The sequence below is a fragment of the Triturus cristatus genome, chromosome 11, assembly GCF_964204655.1.
Source record: "Triturus cristatus chromosome 11, aTriCri1.1, whole genome shotgun sequence".
Classification (NCBI taxonomy): Eukaryota; Metazoa; Chordata; class Amphibia; order Caudata; family Salamandridae; genus Triturus; species Triturus cristatus.
In genome coordinates this window covers 617,529,991-617,543,815 of record NC_140594.1, presented here as the reverse complement: position 1 = coordinate 617,543,815, position 13,825 = coordinate 617,529,991, and positions in this window count along the sequence as shown.

Below are 13,825 nucleotides of genomic sequence, written 5' to 3'. Positions count from 1 at the left end.
GGACCCTCTTACCATGCATCCCTCTCTGGCCTCCTTTCTCCTGCTCCATGGTGGGTGTTGCAATTGTCTTTCCTAATGCCTGATGCTTTTAAAATGTGTTGACATTTCAAAATGGCAACCAGCCTTGCTAAAACTATAGAAAAAAATTAGAAAACATTGTTTTCTATACTTTCAAGATGGCCGCCACTTAGCATGATGCAACATGATGCTAATGTAAGCAGTGTCCATTTGGAAAGTGTAGAAAGTTTTGTTTTCTATACATTCTATTCTCTAAGAATGGCCACCATGTTGCATCATGCAGCATGTTGATACACATCGTCACATTACATACCACAACTTGGAGCCCTTCTTGAGCGCATACAACTTATAGATAACATTATTTTCTATATTTTTCAGACAGCTGCTATGTTGCATTGTCATGTTGCGTCACAGAACACAACAGGATCTTCAAAGAATAGAACACAATGTCAGAGCCAATAGTAGCTAAATTGCAATGGCTAAGCAATACCTATTGGCTTTGCCAATACTGATTGCACTTGTGTCAGCTTTGTGTTTGAGATCTGCAGCATGCAGCCTAGAACATAATCATGATGTAGTAGAGCCCAATATTCAATCTGCCATTTGGGTTGCACTAGTTTATTTAGGCTAAATTATCCCATAAAGTTACAGCACAGTATCAGGAATGCAGTTTGTATACATAAAACATTAAATGGTTAACTTTTCTGTTTCTTAATTGTATTTAAAGAAAATGCCAATGCCTCGACAATGTCAAGGTATCTAATAATATTTCCCATGCTCTATGCGTTGTTAAAATTATGTACCAAAGGAACAGAAGACACAAATTGTTTTTGGGCACTGGCATAAAAAGGCAGGAATGGTGTGGTCTGTCCATACAGGAAAATTAGACAATCACTAGTAGTATCAGGTAAGGTGTAGTGCCAAATTCAAAGGAAAAATAAAATAGAAATAAAATGAAAAAATGGATACAGAGCCAGTTGATGGCAGCTAGTCAAGGCCACGCTTGATTACAAGTCCCAAAAAAGTTCCTCATTATATAGTACTTGCAAATTACATCTGTATTTCAATTCAATTCAATATTTATTAAAGATTTGGATATCCAATGCGGTCCACATAAAAATGTACATACAAATTATTCCATAAATTATAATAAAACATAAGGACAATTCATTTTTCAGTCCATTAGTGATTATCAAAAGCCTTCATAGCAGGTCTTAGATTTTCCCTTACATAACATAAGTGGATATTGTCAATTACCCTAATGAGCGAGAAAAATAAGTTTCTCAACATTAAAAACCAACTGGACAACTCAAACCATGCTATTACTGAGAGTCATGTGCTGAAGTGGTACTTAGCCCATTTGCTCGGAATCCATAGTTGGCGGGCCCCGAGACATCAGGAGTAAATAGCCTCAGTCTCCACAGCTGTGGGCCCAGTAATGCTTGCTTGCCCTGTGGCCCTCTAAAAGGAGTTCTGACAAGGTGAAAGTTCTGTACCAGATATTTTAGCTGATTTGAAATTTCCAAGATCATTCATTCTGTTATTGTATGACTCAAGCTCCTCCTTTCTCGGAGGGTTCATACTTCCTTTCATGTTTCCTATCTAAAACTGTGTCATCACTGTAAAGGATCCCAGGTTAAAAAGAGATCAGCGTCCATATTTGTTGATGGACAACCTGAGATTTAAGACTCCTGGTACGTTGAAGGGAGGATTCAATACCTTATTGGTTGGAAAGGTTGTAACCCTTGTTATCAAACCAGCAGATTGGGGTCAGGCTCCCCTTTTGGTGAAAAAATGATATTTAAAATGTCCTCATAAACTTTGAGCTGCTAAGGGGAGGCAAAGAGTAAGGGTTTTCTCCTTGTGTTGTCTGATATGCGGTCAGGTGCAGCTTCCGCAAACACTGATGCAGCTTTTTTTTCCTGTTGCCTCCCACCACACTCTGGTGGTCTTGCCGCCTGGGGCATGGCATCGTACTTAAGCAGGGCCATATTGCTTACCTTGGTGCACGCCATCCTGTTTGAACCTGTGCTAGGAATTGTAAAGCAATCTCTCCTGCATGCAGGCTTACCAAAAAAGCTGCATGCAAGAGTATTATCATTACCACAGCTCATATTAACTTTGTAAATGTATACTAAAATACACATCTTGGTTTTGTATTAATTCTGTAATCCTTGCAGTGTACCATCAATATTTATTCTATAATTTTGAATATTTTACTGTGGTCGTTTTTCACAATTCAAAATGGCTGCACCACTTCCTATATTATCACGTTGAGCAGTATAAGGAGAGTCCTTTTTGTTTCCAGTTGTTCTTGGTATATTTCTCACTCACTGGACACTGGATTCTCCACCATCTCCAATTCCAGCTTGTTCTGTTCTTGCTTTTGCCTTGTTGCTTGGCCTGGAAAGCTGGAAGGTTTTCCTGGTCTCTGTTTTTTTCCTTCCTCCTGGATATTATTTCTGGAGCCATTCTAGATTTCCAGTTACAATCTGGCATCTAGCATTATTTCTAGAGGAAGTAGGCTGTTCCCGTAGAAGCCTCTCCAATTATCGTCCAGAAGACCTACCCTTGACAGACGTCAGTGCTATGGCAGTGGTACTGAACCTTTTGCCTTCTGTGGCCCCTCACTTAATCATTACTGTAATCCAGGGCTCCCGACTGAATCGTTATTGGAGTCCAGGGATCTCCACTGAGTCATTACTGGAAGCCGGGTACCCCGACTTACGAAATTTCAATGATTTGAACCTCAAAACAATACACAAAAATACAGAAAGAGGCGTGCATCAAACAAACGCACAAATGATTAAATATTTTATTGAATTTACAAACAGATATAAAAACATTTTTTTTTAAATTTTCATAAATCTAACTGAGACCTCCCATTCTCCATACTAAGTAAGTTCTGTTTGGTGTACTTCTGCTGCTCACATGAATCAATCTGAGAACACCAACTTGATTTTTAGTCTCCAATTGCAAATACCTTCGGTTACTTAACATTTTACAATGTTCAATTTTATATTTTGCTTATTTATTTACATACACTTTAATACTGTGTTAATATTTAATTTTCTAAGCAGCTGTGGACCCTCTGTGAACCACTGTTCTAGGGCACTCATTTGCCACTAAGTGCATGCACTCTGAGAATTAGTGGAACAATTTGTGGACATATTTCTTAGACACTGCAGAAAGGACTTCTGGGACATTCTAAAAAAAGGTGTGGCTGGGACATCCTAAAAAAGGATGTGGTCACCACTAATCAGGAAAGACTTGGTGGAGATGTCATCACTTGGTTACTTCAATTATGTGGTGCGGTGGCAGCGGTCATTGTAACATCTTACTATGCCTGTCGGACACAAAACAGACTTCCCAGTATCTGAGATCACATCATTTGGCTCTCAATTAGATGAGGAGAACCAGAATATGAAAACTGAAGCAGAGACTTTTAAAATGGTTGAACTAGTCAAAGAGAAGCGAGTTCTCCAGAGTTCAGCTTAAGTTTTATACAATATACAGTAAACAAAATGGTCACAGTAGCAACACTTTAGAGAAAAAAGAAATCAAAACTTTCACTATAGCGAATAAGCAATTATTGCAATAATGCAATTTATTTGTCCTTAAATACACTGATTATTGAAAACATCATAATCATTGTCGAATTAGAAATTAAGGTGCTCGGGACAAGGAGGTAATGCTTGGGAAAAGTGCATTGGTGAGGGTAGGAAAGGAGAGGTAATGTGCCATAGATACATAATATTTACATAATGGAACCTATCCAGCCTATAACTGGCTAATTAATATATACAAATACATAGCATCATGTTGACTCTGATCAATGAATCTCAGTGGTCACTGCTTGTTGAAGAGAAACAGTCAATGTTTCGACCCCTTCAAGAGTTCTAGGTAAGTAAGTCCTTAGCTTGGGGTCTTCATCAGGACGGGGTAGTGGAAAGCACCAGGTGGGGAGTCAGCGTGAGCAATCTGGCTGAACAAGATCCAAAAGTGAGCTCATTGAAACTCCTTAAACAAACTTTGGCGGGCCGGAAAACATCTGATATCTCCGTCTGGCTCAAAAGTCCTGAATACTCTAACACGTGGGCGAGAGTAAAACTAGGACTTCACACAGCAGTTTCGAAAAAAATCAACACGGGACAAGGGGTCAAACAGAGGTGCGTATTAGCCCCCACTCTTATTAATCTATACATGTGCAATTTGGTACCTGCATTAAATCAAGTTAATAGTCATGCGCCTAAACTGGTGAATCAACACTTCTCTGCTGTACGCGGACGATGACGTCTTGCGCAGCCAGACGCCGATAGTGCTTCAAAGGCTGTTAGATGCCCTAGCCACGCACTGCCTTGCAAATGATATGCAGATTAACTATGAAAAAACAAACGTAGTAATCTTTGGTCGGAAAAAGAGAAAACAATATCAATGGCATCTCGACAACCATTGCCTGACCATCGCGAACCAATCTAAATATCTGGGCTGCTGGTTGGACAACAAAGCAGGTCACTTACTGTACTTGAATTCACTAAAACCAAAATTAGCCTCAATGCAAGGTGCTTTTGGAACAAAATTCAAGGGCACAAACAAGTTCTCTTTTGAGGCACTGTTGAAAATAGTCTCTGCTAAATTAGTGCCAACACTGTCATACATTTCAGAGGCCTACCTGGGAAAACTGGGGACTTTTTTAAACAGGGCACAGAGTACAGTGTTCAGGTCTTTATTTCGACTGCCAGGCAATACCTCGCCAGCTCAAATTAGGTTGGAATTCACATTACAGGACCAACTGCTTGTACAAATGGCCTGCATAGTAAAATACTTGCATTCCACAAGATCTGCCGAGGAAGGATCGTTAAAACATCTTATTTGGCAGGAAACTGCGTGTCTTGACAGCTCAAATCACACGAACGCCTGGTCACAAGCTCCAGACGAAGCACTGGTGAAAACTCAATTAAGAGAGCTCTGGTATTTAAAATTATCTCATCTACAGTTTAAAACAGCCCTGAACAGAAATGTAAAAATGATATCACCAAAATCTGATCAAACAGAAAGGGGGGCTTGGGGGGGGAAGGCGACCGCAGGGAGTCCCCACCCCCGGGCAGTTTGGGAGGGGGTGTGTGGAGGGAGGGGTTTGCTGGCCCTGCGCGGCCGTTTTTGAATTTGGGCTTGCCAGTAGGATAAATGTAGCCCAAATGCAGCCCAATTATAGCCCAAAAGTAACTAAATGTTGCGCAGGTATAAATACCTTGGGCGCCCGCTCCCGGCCACCATTTTAGGTTTGGTGACCTGGTGGCCGGGAGCTAGGCTAGTGGCGTGTTTTTTGTTAGGTGTTATAGCGTATTGTTAGTGGTGGCAGCGGTTCATATTTTAGTGTGAATTGCATTTTCAATGGCGTCCCAAGATTACCGGGTTCTGGAGGCCCTCAGGCTGTTGTCCGAAGCAGGCCGCATGGATTTGGTCGTGGGTGAGGTGGCGGGGCCGTCGCGCCCTACGCGTCAGGCCTCGGCCGGAGTGGCGGCTGCGGTGGCTGCGTGCACATCGCCGAAGCGGGTAAAGCAAATGCCGGTGAGTGAGCGGGGCCATGTGGGTCGGGTGCGGCGGGGGGGTGGGGGTTGTGTCTGCGGGTGGGGCGGGCTTATCTGTGGTGCCGGTGAATGCATATCCCTCCCCCGCGGTGGGAGCTAAGCGTGGAGGCGGGCGCGGGACGAAAAGACGCTCGTCGTCTTTGCCGAAGGGTGAATTTTTGAGCGCGACGGAGGGGGGACGCGCGCGGAGTGCGGATGGGGCGGCGGGTGTGTTCTCTGTCCTGGGTGAGGAGCGGGGGGATTTTCAGGAGGTGGAGCGAGCTGGGGGTGAAGGGGGAAAGGGCTATGATGTCGCTAAGAGTGCTAGGTGTTATGAGGCAGGGGCGAGGTCTTCAGGGAATCTAGCGTCAGGTGGGCTGGGATTGGTGAAGTCGCCTGAGTGGTGCAGCTTGGGGATTGGGCAACAGGCGAGTGAAGGGTCAGAGCCTGATAGCCCCTTGTTGTTTTCCCCTGTTTCTTCGGCGGGAGGCGCGGGTTTTTTTCGGTGGGGGCGAGCTCGCTGGGAGAAGGGGAATGGGCGCAGGTGGAGGGGTGGTGTTCGGCGCAGGAGTTGAGGAAGCAGGGGGAGCAGGGGTTTTTGGAGCGGGGGAGTTCAGAGCAGCTACAGGCCCAGGGAGGGGTGGGCTGGCATGCCGTAGATGAGGAGCTTGTGGGGGGGGGCTGGGGAAGGGGAGTTTGGGGAAGAAGGTTGGTTTGTGGGGGACGGGGAGGCCATTGGGGGGGGTGTTGGGAGCGAGGGCCTGGACATTTTTCCCTCCTGGGCAGAAGGTGTCCGGGGCCTTGGTGGGGAGGGACCAGTGGGGTGGTCAGGTGCCCGGGGGCAGGTAGCGTTGGGTGGTGACAGGACGAGGGCGGTGTATGGGGCGAGCGGTCGTGCCCGTTCGAGGCCGGGTAGGTCGCTGTCTATGGGGAAAGGATATGGCGAAGTTGCGGCGTCGGCTTTGGGTCACGCTATGCTGGAATGGAGTGGGGATGAGGAGGAGATGGTGGCGCCGCAGCATGTGGGAGTGGGACGAGTGAGTGTGTCGGTTAGTGGTTTGTCAAGTTCAGGTTTTTTGAGTGGTATTGAGTCGCGGGCAGCTAGTAGTTTTATTGCTCCTGGCACACCAGTCCAAACTTTTTCTTTACAGGCTAGGTCAAGTAGCAGAGCAGCGGACTCGGTAGGGCGAGGTGCGCCAAGGAGAAGGGAGGATGAGGCCTTGCGCGGCACATTCCGTACCGGCGGGGGATCCCGTCGTGGCCAGCTCACGAAGGTCCGGCGCGGCCTCGCTGGCCCCAACGTCACGCCGGTCAAGGTGGATGGATTTTTCTGACAGGATGGATTGTTGTGTTAAGCGAGGTAGAGGGGGCGACCGGCGTGTACAGTCGGCTCCCCCGCAGGAAGGTTTTAGGGCCGCGGAGGCCGGTGGTGCTCATTCAGGGTCCGGTAAGGCCCGTGTGGTGGATTTTGCTCAAGAGGATTTGCTGGTGGACGAGCCAATACTCCTTGATTATGATGAGGACAGCCCCGAGGAAGGGGAGATTCGGGGCTACGAGGGGGGGGAACTTCTCATGTTTCTCATAGTCTGTTACAGGTTCCGGGTGTGGCACCCACTGCACAGTCCTTGGTGGCGAAATCTACAGGAGAGCACGGCCCGTCAGCGAGGGCGCATCCTCCAAGGGATTCTTCTGCACGGGCGGTGAGGCGGTCGGAGTCGGTCCGCACACCCCCTTTAGAGCCAGGTGAGAGCGCAAAAACACAGGCCAAACCTATTATGGTGTCTGTGGGGTCTGGGGAGGATGGGGGTGGGGGTCTGTCGGAGGGGAGATTATATAGAGGCAAGTATGTGAAGGACACGGGGGTTGGCACGGGGACGGAGGGAGCATTGTCGGGGGCCAAGGTGGAGAGTGGGTCTAAGGCGGAGGCAGGCGATAGTAAAGAAAAGCCACAGAGCAAGGAATTAAAGATCAAGAAGCTCCTGTATTTGGGGGTGACTAAGCCTCTGGGTGCGCATTTAATGCTGGCGACAAAAGAGCGTATTTGGAAGGGTGAATATGTAGAGATTCTGAAGCTGTTACACAGGGAGGTGAGGTCTAAGGAGGGTTCTAAAGAGGAGGAATACGAGTTGGCCAAGCGCCCTAAGGTGCCGCTGACGATCGAGAATTGGACGGCGGCGTTCTTAATTTATGCTAGTGTTTACTGTGAAAAGTTTCCCGAGCGCTGCGTAGCCATATTTAAGTATATGGACGTTATTCGAAAGGCTCAAATCACTGGTACTGGTTATGCTTGGGCTCAGTATGACGAGGAATTTCGAGCCCGTATGGCTTGGGATGCTGAAGCTAAATGGGGCGAGTTGGATAATGACCTGTGGCAACATACCATGGGGGCCGCGCCAGGGGGTAAGACGATTTTTACGGCTAGTGGTCTGCCGTTAGTTTACCGGCCCTTTCAGGGAAAGCCCACCCGGGGTGGGGTGGGAGGCTCAGCCGCATCACAGACTGGGGTCGGGGCTTGTTGGGATTTCAACAAGGGCCTGTGCACTCGGGAGTATTGTAAATACAGACACGAGTGTTCTAAGTGCGGCAAGCGGCACCCTCTCGTCAACTGCTGGGGAGTTAGGCCATCAGGAGGGCAGCAAGCAGGTGCAGGGATGTCTGGCAGTGCGCAGCAGTCGCAGGGTGGGCGAGGGGGTAGGGGCGCACAGGGTTCTGGGCCAAAGGGCTCCTACACCAATTAAATTGGTGCGGCTACAGGATGCCTTGGATGGCTACGAGGACTTGGTGGCAAAGCAGACTCTTTTGGATGGTTTCAGGTGGGGTTTTCATTTGGGGTACCACGGGCCCCGGCAGAGACGGTGGGCGGATAATTTGAAATCCGCATCAGAGCACAAGCTGGTGGTGAGGGAAAAATTGCGTAAAGAAGTGCATGAGGGGAGGATGGCAGGCCCGTTTGGAGAGTGGCCAGTTCCTAATTTGATCATTTCCCCTATTGGTGTGGTGCCCAAGAAAGAGGAAGGGCAGTTTCGGCTGATTCAGCATTTGTCATGGCCTGAAGGGTCGTCAGTCAATGATTTTATCGATGAAGACGCTGCTTCGGTGTCATACTCTTCAGTTGACGTCGCCATGTCACTGGTTGTGGCCGCGGGCGCAGCTGCAGGGATGGCAAAGTGCGATATTAAGTCGGCTTTCCGGCTGCTCCCGGTTCATCCGGACGACTGGCCTTTGTTGGGCATACAATTTGAGGGTGAATGGTATGTGGATAAGGCGCTACCTATGGGTTGCTCGGTGTCATGTGCTCTTTTTGAGCTTTTCAGCACTTTTTTGCAGTGGTTTTTCACGCATCGCACTGGTCACAGCTGGGTCACACATTATTTGGATGATTTCTTTTTTGTGGGCTCTCCGGGCTCTTCGGAGTGCCGGCATGCGCTGGAGTCGTTTCAGGAGCTTATGGAGGAGTTGGGGGTGCCTTTGGCTCCGGAGAAAACAATGGGGCCGGATACTGTCATTTCATTTCTGGGCATTGAACTTGACTCAGTTGCGATGCAGGCTCGGTTGCCCGCGGATAAGAAATCCAAAATGTTGGTTTTGCTGGACGAGATGTTGGCACGACCGAAGGTGACGGTGAAGGAAATACAGGTGTTGCTAGGCCATCTGAACTTTGCTTGTAGGGTGGTTCGGGCGGGGCGGACTTTCTGTCGGCGCCTGGGCCGGGCTTTAGCAGACCGGCACCTGCCTCATCATCATGTGCGCTTGTCGGCAGGGGTGAAGGAGGATCTGCGGATGTGGTCCTTTTTCTTGCACTCATTTAACGGGGTGCCTTTGGCCAGGGGCGAGGATGTACAGTGGGATGTGCAGCTGTTTTCAGATGCAGCGGGCAGTGAGGGTTTTGGCATTTACTGGCAGGGGCATTGGTGTGCAGAGCAGTGGCCACAGGAGTGGAAGAATGGTGGGCGGAGCATTGCCTTTTTGGAACTTTTTCCACTTTTGGTGGCTTTGACCATTTGGGGCAAAGAGCTGGAACATAAGAGGGTGCTTTTCCGTGTGGACAACATGGCGGTGGTGCAAATAGTCAATAGACAATCGGCCAGGGATGAGCAGATTTTGAAATTGCTGAGGGTGTTTGTGCTGGGCTGTTTGCGCTATGACATTTCATTCAGGGCTTTGCACGTGCCGGGCGTGGACAATGACATTGCGGATGCTTTGTCTCGTTCACAGTGGGGGAGATTCCATGAGCTGGCCAAAGAGGCGGACAGGACACCGACCCCGATGCCGGAGCACCTCTGGTCGGTCGGCAACGCAGGGTGTTTCAACTGGTGGTAGGTTCCTTGTCGGTTTCCACGCGTACGGCGTATACATTGGCATGGAAGGAATTTTTGTCTTCAGGAGCTTGTAGGAGAGAAGAGCCGGGGCGCAGTTCAGAGGATGTGGTTCATTTTATCCTTGACCTCATTGAGAAGGGTCTGTCACGAGTCACTATTGCGGGGAAACTGGCAGGGGTTGCCTTCATGGGTAAGCTTTTTTGGGGTTATGCCCCGTCTGCTGGGGAAATAGGACGTAGGATGCTTGAGGGTTGGGCGAGAGAACGGGGTGGTACTGGGGTGTCCCGTTTGCCGATTTCCTGGCAGACGCTGGCTCGTTTGCTGGCTGTGTTGCCTGCGGTTTGCACAGATGATTTTGAAGTTTCATTGTTTTCTACTCTTATGGTTTTCATGTTTTTTGGAGCTTTCCGTGTTTCGGAGCTTCTGGGGACCAAGGTGAAGCGGGGTATTTGTTGGCAGGATGTTTTCTTATCGGACACAGGTGTACACGTTTGGTTGTCCAGTTCCAAAACAGATCAGAAGGGGGTTGGTAAAGGGGTTTGGTTAGAAGCAGGATCCCCTAGTTGCACATGTCCGCTGCGCTTGGCGAGGCAATGGAAGACGCTCTCAGGGGGGGATGGGGGCGAGTTAGTTTTTCAACACATAGATGGGGCGCGCGTCTCTGACTATCAGCTGCGTATGGTCTTTACGCAGGACCAGCAGTTGGGATTGGATGGAGCTCAGTTTGGGACACACTCTTTCAGGATTGGGGCGGCGACTGAGGCGCATAACCGGGGTTGGTCACAAGGCGATATAATGCGCTTGGGGCGTTGGTCATCTTCCTGCTTTCACAAATATGTAAGGGACAATCCTCCCTCGGCGCCTGCGTCCACTGCTTTGGTTTGAGTCTCATATTTGTTTTTCCTTTCAGGTTCGGTGGCCGGGCCACACACGAGGGAATTGACGGTGTGGATTGTGGGGCATTCCTTCGTCAAGTGGGCGCACGTTCAGGCGTGCAAAAGTTATTTTGGGGGGAGTTTGGGTTTCACTAGCAGCCTTTTTCGATTGGTATGGAAGGGGAAGGGGGGTATGCTTTGGAGGGAGCTGATCCCCTGTTTGAATAAAGCCATGGTGAAGGGACAATGCCCGGATATTCTTTTAATTCACTTGGGGGAGAATGATCTGTGTAGTGTGAAAGGGGTGGTATTGTTGCGAGCCATGAAAAGAGACTTGGCGTTGTTGAAGGAGCATTGGTCTGGTTGTCATGTCCTCTGGACAGAATTGGTCCCGCGGAGGGTGTGGAGAGGGGCTTTGAAGCCCAGGGCGATTGATAGGTCACGGAGGAAAGTGAATTTGGAGATCTCCAGGTTTTGTCGGGATTTGGGCTTTGGGAGAGTTACCCACAAAGATATCCGCTTTGAGGCGGTAGAGTTTTTTCGGGGAGATGGGGTCCATTTGTCGAGGTTGGGCATGGATCTTTACTTGTTGGAGCTCAGGGAGGTCTTGTCTCGGTGCTTGAGTGGGCGGAATCAGGCTCGTTGTGTTTAAAGCCTTTTTTGTTGGGGGGCAGAAAGAGGGGAGGGTAGTTGCACCGCCCCCCTCTTTCTGGGTGGCGGGGGTTATGGTGAATTCTGGTCAGTTTTACCGGAGGTTGGTGGAGTTATTGTGGTTGAGTTGGGTTATCGACAGGGAAAGGTTAGTTTGGTAAGTTTAGTTCGGTTACACAGTTTGGGGGCCGATAGCTGAAAAGGGGCAGGCAGGGGAGTTTTGGTTAACAGAAGGTTTGGATTTAGAGATTGTTGGGGGGTTATACAGGAGTGTAATGTTTTATAATGTTTTATAATGTTTTATATTGTTGTAATGTTGTAATGTACGGGCGGGGGCGGGCTCGAAGGTATTTAGGGGAGGGGGCGGGGGGCGGGGCTAGGCATGTTATATTTAGTGAGGCCTAGTTTTGGAAGGCGTTTCGGCCAAGGATTTTAATTTGTAATGTGCACCTGTTTCCAATAAAGCGGCCTTTTACACACAATAATCTTGTCAGTGGCCTGCTTCCCCCCCCTCCACCCCTCCCTCCCAAGGGGGGCTGGGGGGGGAAGGCGACCGCAGGGAGTCCCCACCCCCGGGCAGTTTGGGAGGGGGTGTGTGGAGGGAGGGGTTTGCTGGCCCTGCGCGGCCGTTTTTGAATTTGGGCTTGCCAGTAGGATAAATGTAGCCCAAATGCAGCCCAATTATAGCCCAAAAGTAACTAAATGTTGCGCAGGTATAAATACCTTGGGCGCCCGCTCCCGGCCACCATTTTAGGTTTGGTGACCTGGTGGCCGGGAGCTAGGCTAGTGGCGTGTTTTTTGTTCCCACCCTTACCCTCCCTCAAAAAACACGTTTTGTTTTGCCCCCCCCCCCTTTTTTTCGTTTGGGGGGGCTGGTTTTTAGTGTACGTTTTTCAATTTTTTCCTTTCTTGCTATTTTTCAGGCGTTTTTTGGGGACAGGTGTGCAAGGGGTTTTGCTATGTTTGTACTTTGTCGCTTGGAGCAGGTGCTGTGCGGGGGTTATGGTGAATTCTGGTCAGTTTTACCGGAGGTTGGTGGAGTTATTGTGGTTGAGTTGGGTTATCGACAGGGAAAGGTTAGTTTGGTAAGTTTAGTTCGGTTACACAGTTTGGGGGCCGATAGCTGAAAAGGGGCAGGCAGGGGAGTTTTGGTTAACAGAAGGTTTGGATTTAGAGATTGTTGGGGGGTTATACAGGAGTGTAATGTTTTATAATGTTTTATAATGTTTTATATTGTTGTAATGTTGTAATGTACGGGCGGGGGCGGGCTCGAAGGTATTTAGGGGAGGGGGCGGGGTGCGGGGCTAGGCATGTTATATTTAGTGAGGCCTAGTTTTGGAAGGCGTTTCGGCCAAGGATTTTAATTTGTAATGTGCACCTGTTTCCAATAAAGCGGCCTTTTACACACAATAATCTTGTTAGTGGCCTGCTTCCCCCCCCCTCCTCCCCTCCCTCCCAAGAAAGCATGCTTACCTGGTCCTCGATAGCTACAACAGAAAAGGCCCACAAACATATATTAACAAAACATTTTCCTCCCACTATAAGATGTCATTTTTGCAGGTTCAGATGGGCTCGTTTGCGTTCCTTAGATCTGTCTCCACCGTGGGCGGATAAACCAGAGTCGAAAATATGCTGGCTATATAATCTATCCCAGGAGTCAATAACTCATCTGCTCTGCATATGCCCTATATTATTGGCAGATCGCAGAAGATTGCTTAGGTTTCTATGGATCAAGGAAGGGACACAGACATTACCACCGGCCGTAGGTTTCCTACTGAATAATGAGAGACGCAAGTGATTACAAAACTGGTAAAAAAAATTAGGGTGCGTGGAGAACCAACTAAAAAGAACTTTAGAACTCCAAAATGAAGAAGGGGAGGATCCCTGAATACTAGTAGTCTCAAAAATCAATCAGCTTTAAACAGACAGACAGTACTGCTTCTCTTTTTTACCAAAGGCATTTTTATTAAGTTGTTAGCCTTCTATTGAATTGTATTTTAACCATTTTTTATCAGTGAGGAATACTGTGGATGAATTATGAACTGCCTGTCAAATTATGGAAACTTAGGATAAATTGTGACAACCGCTATTACTTCGATTTTATTTGTAATTTTAGGCAGATTTCATTGTCAAAATAAATATTTTTTATTAATATGGTGGAAGCAGCAGGCCTGGCCTCTAGCATAAGTGATATTGGCCCAGACCCATGGCACTAAGGTACAGGTCATGTAGCAGTCTCCCTCCGACCTTGCACTAGAGAAAAATGTGTTTAAATGCTGTTTCTGTAGGTTGCCGGTGAATCCTCATCCTGCAGCTCAACACTCTGGTAGAAAGGAAGGTGTGTGACAGCCTCAACCTCAAAACAAGCAGAGGGTGGGAGGAATATTTTTGG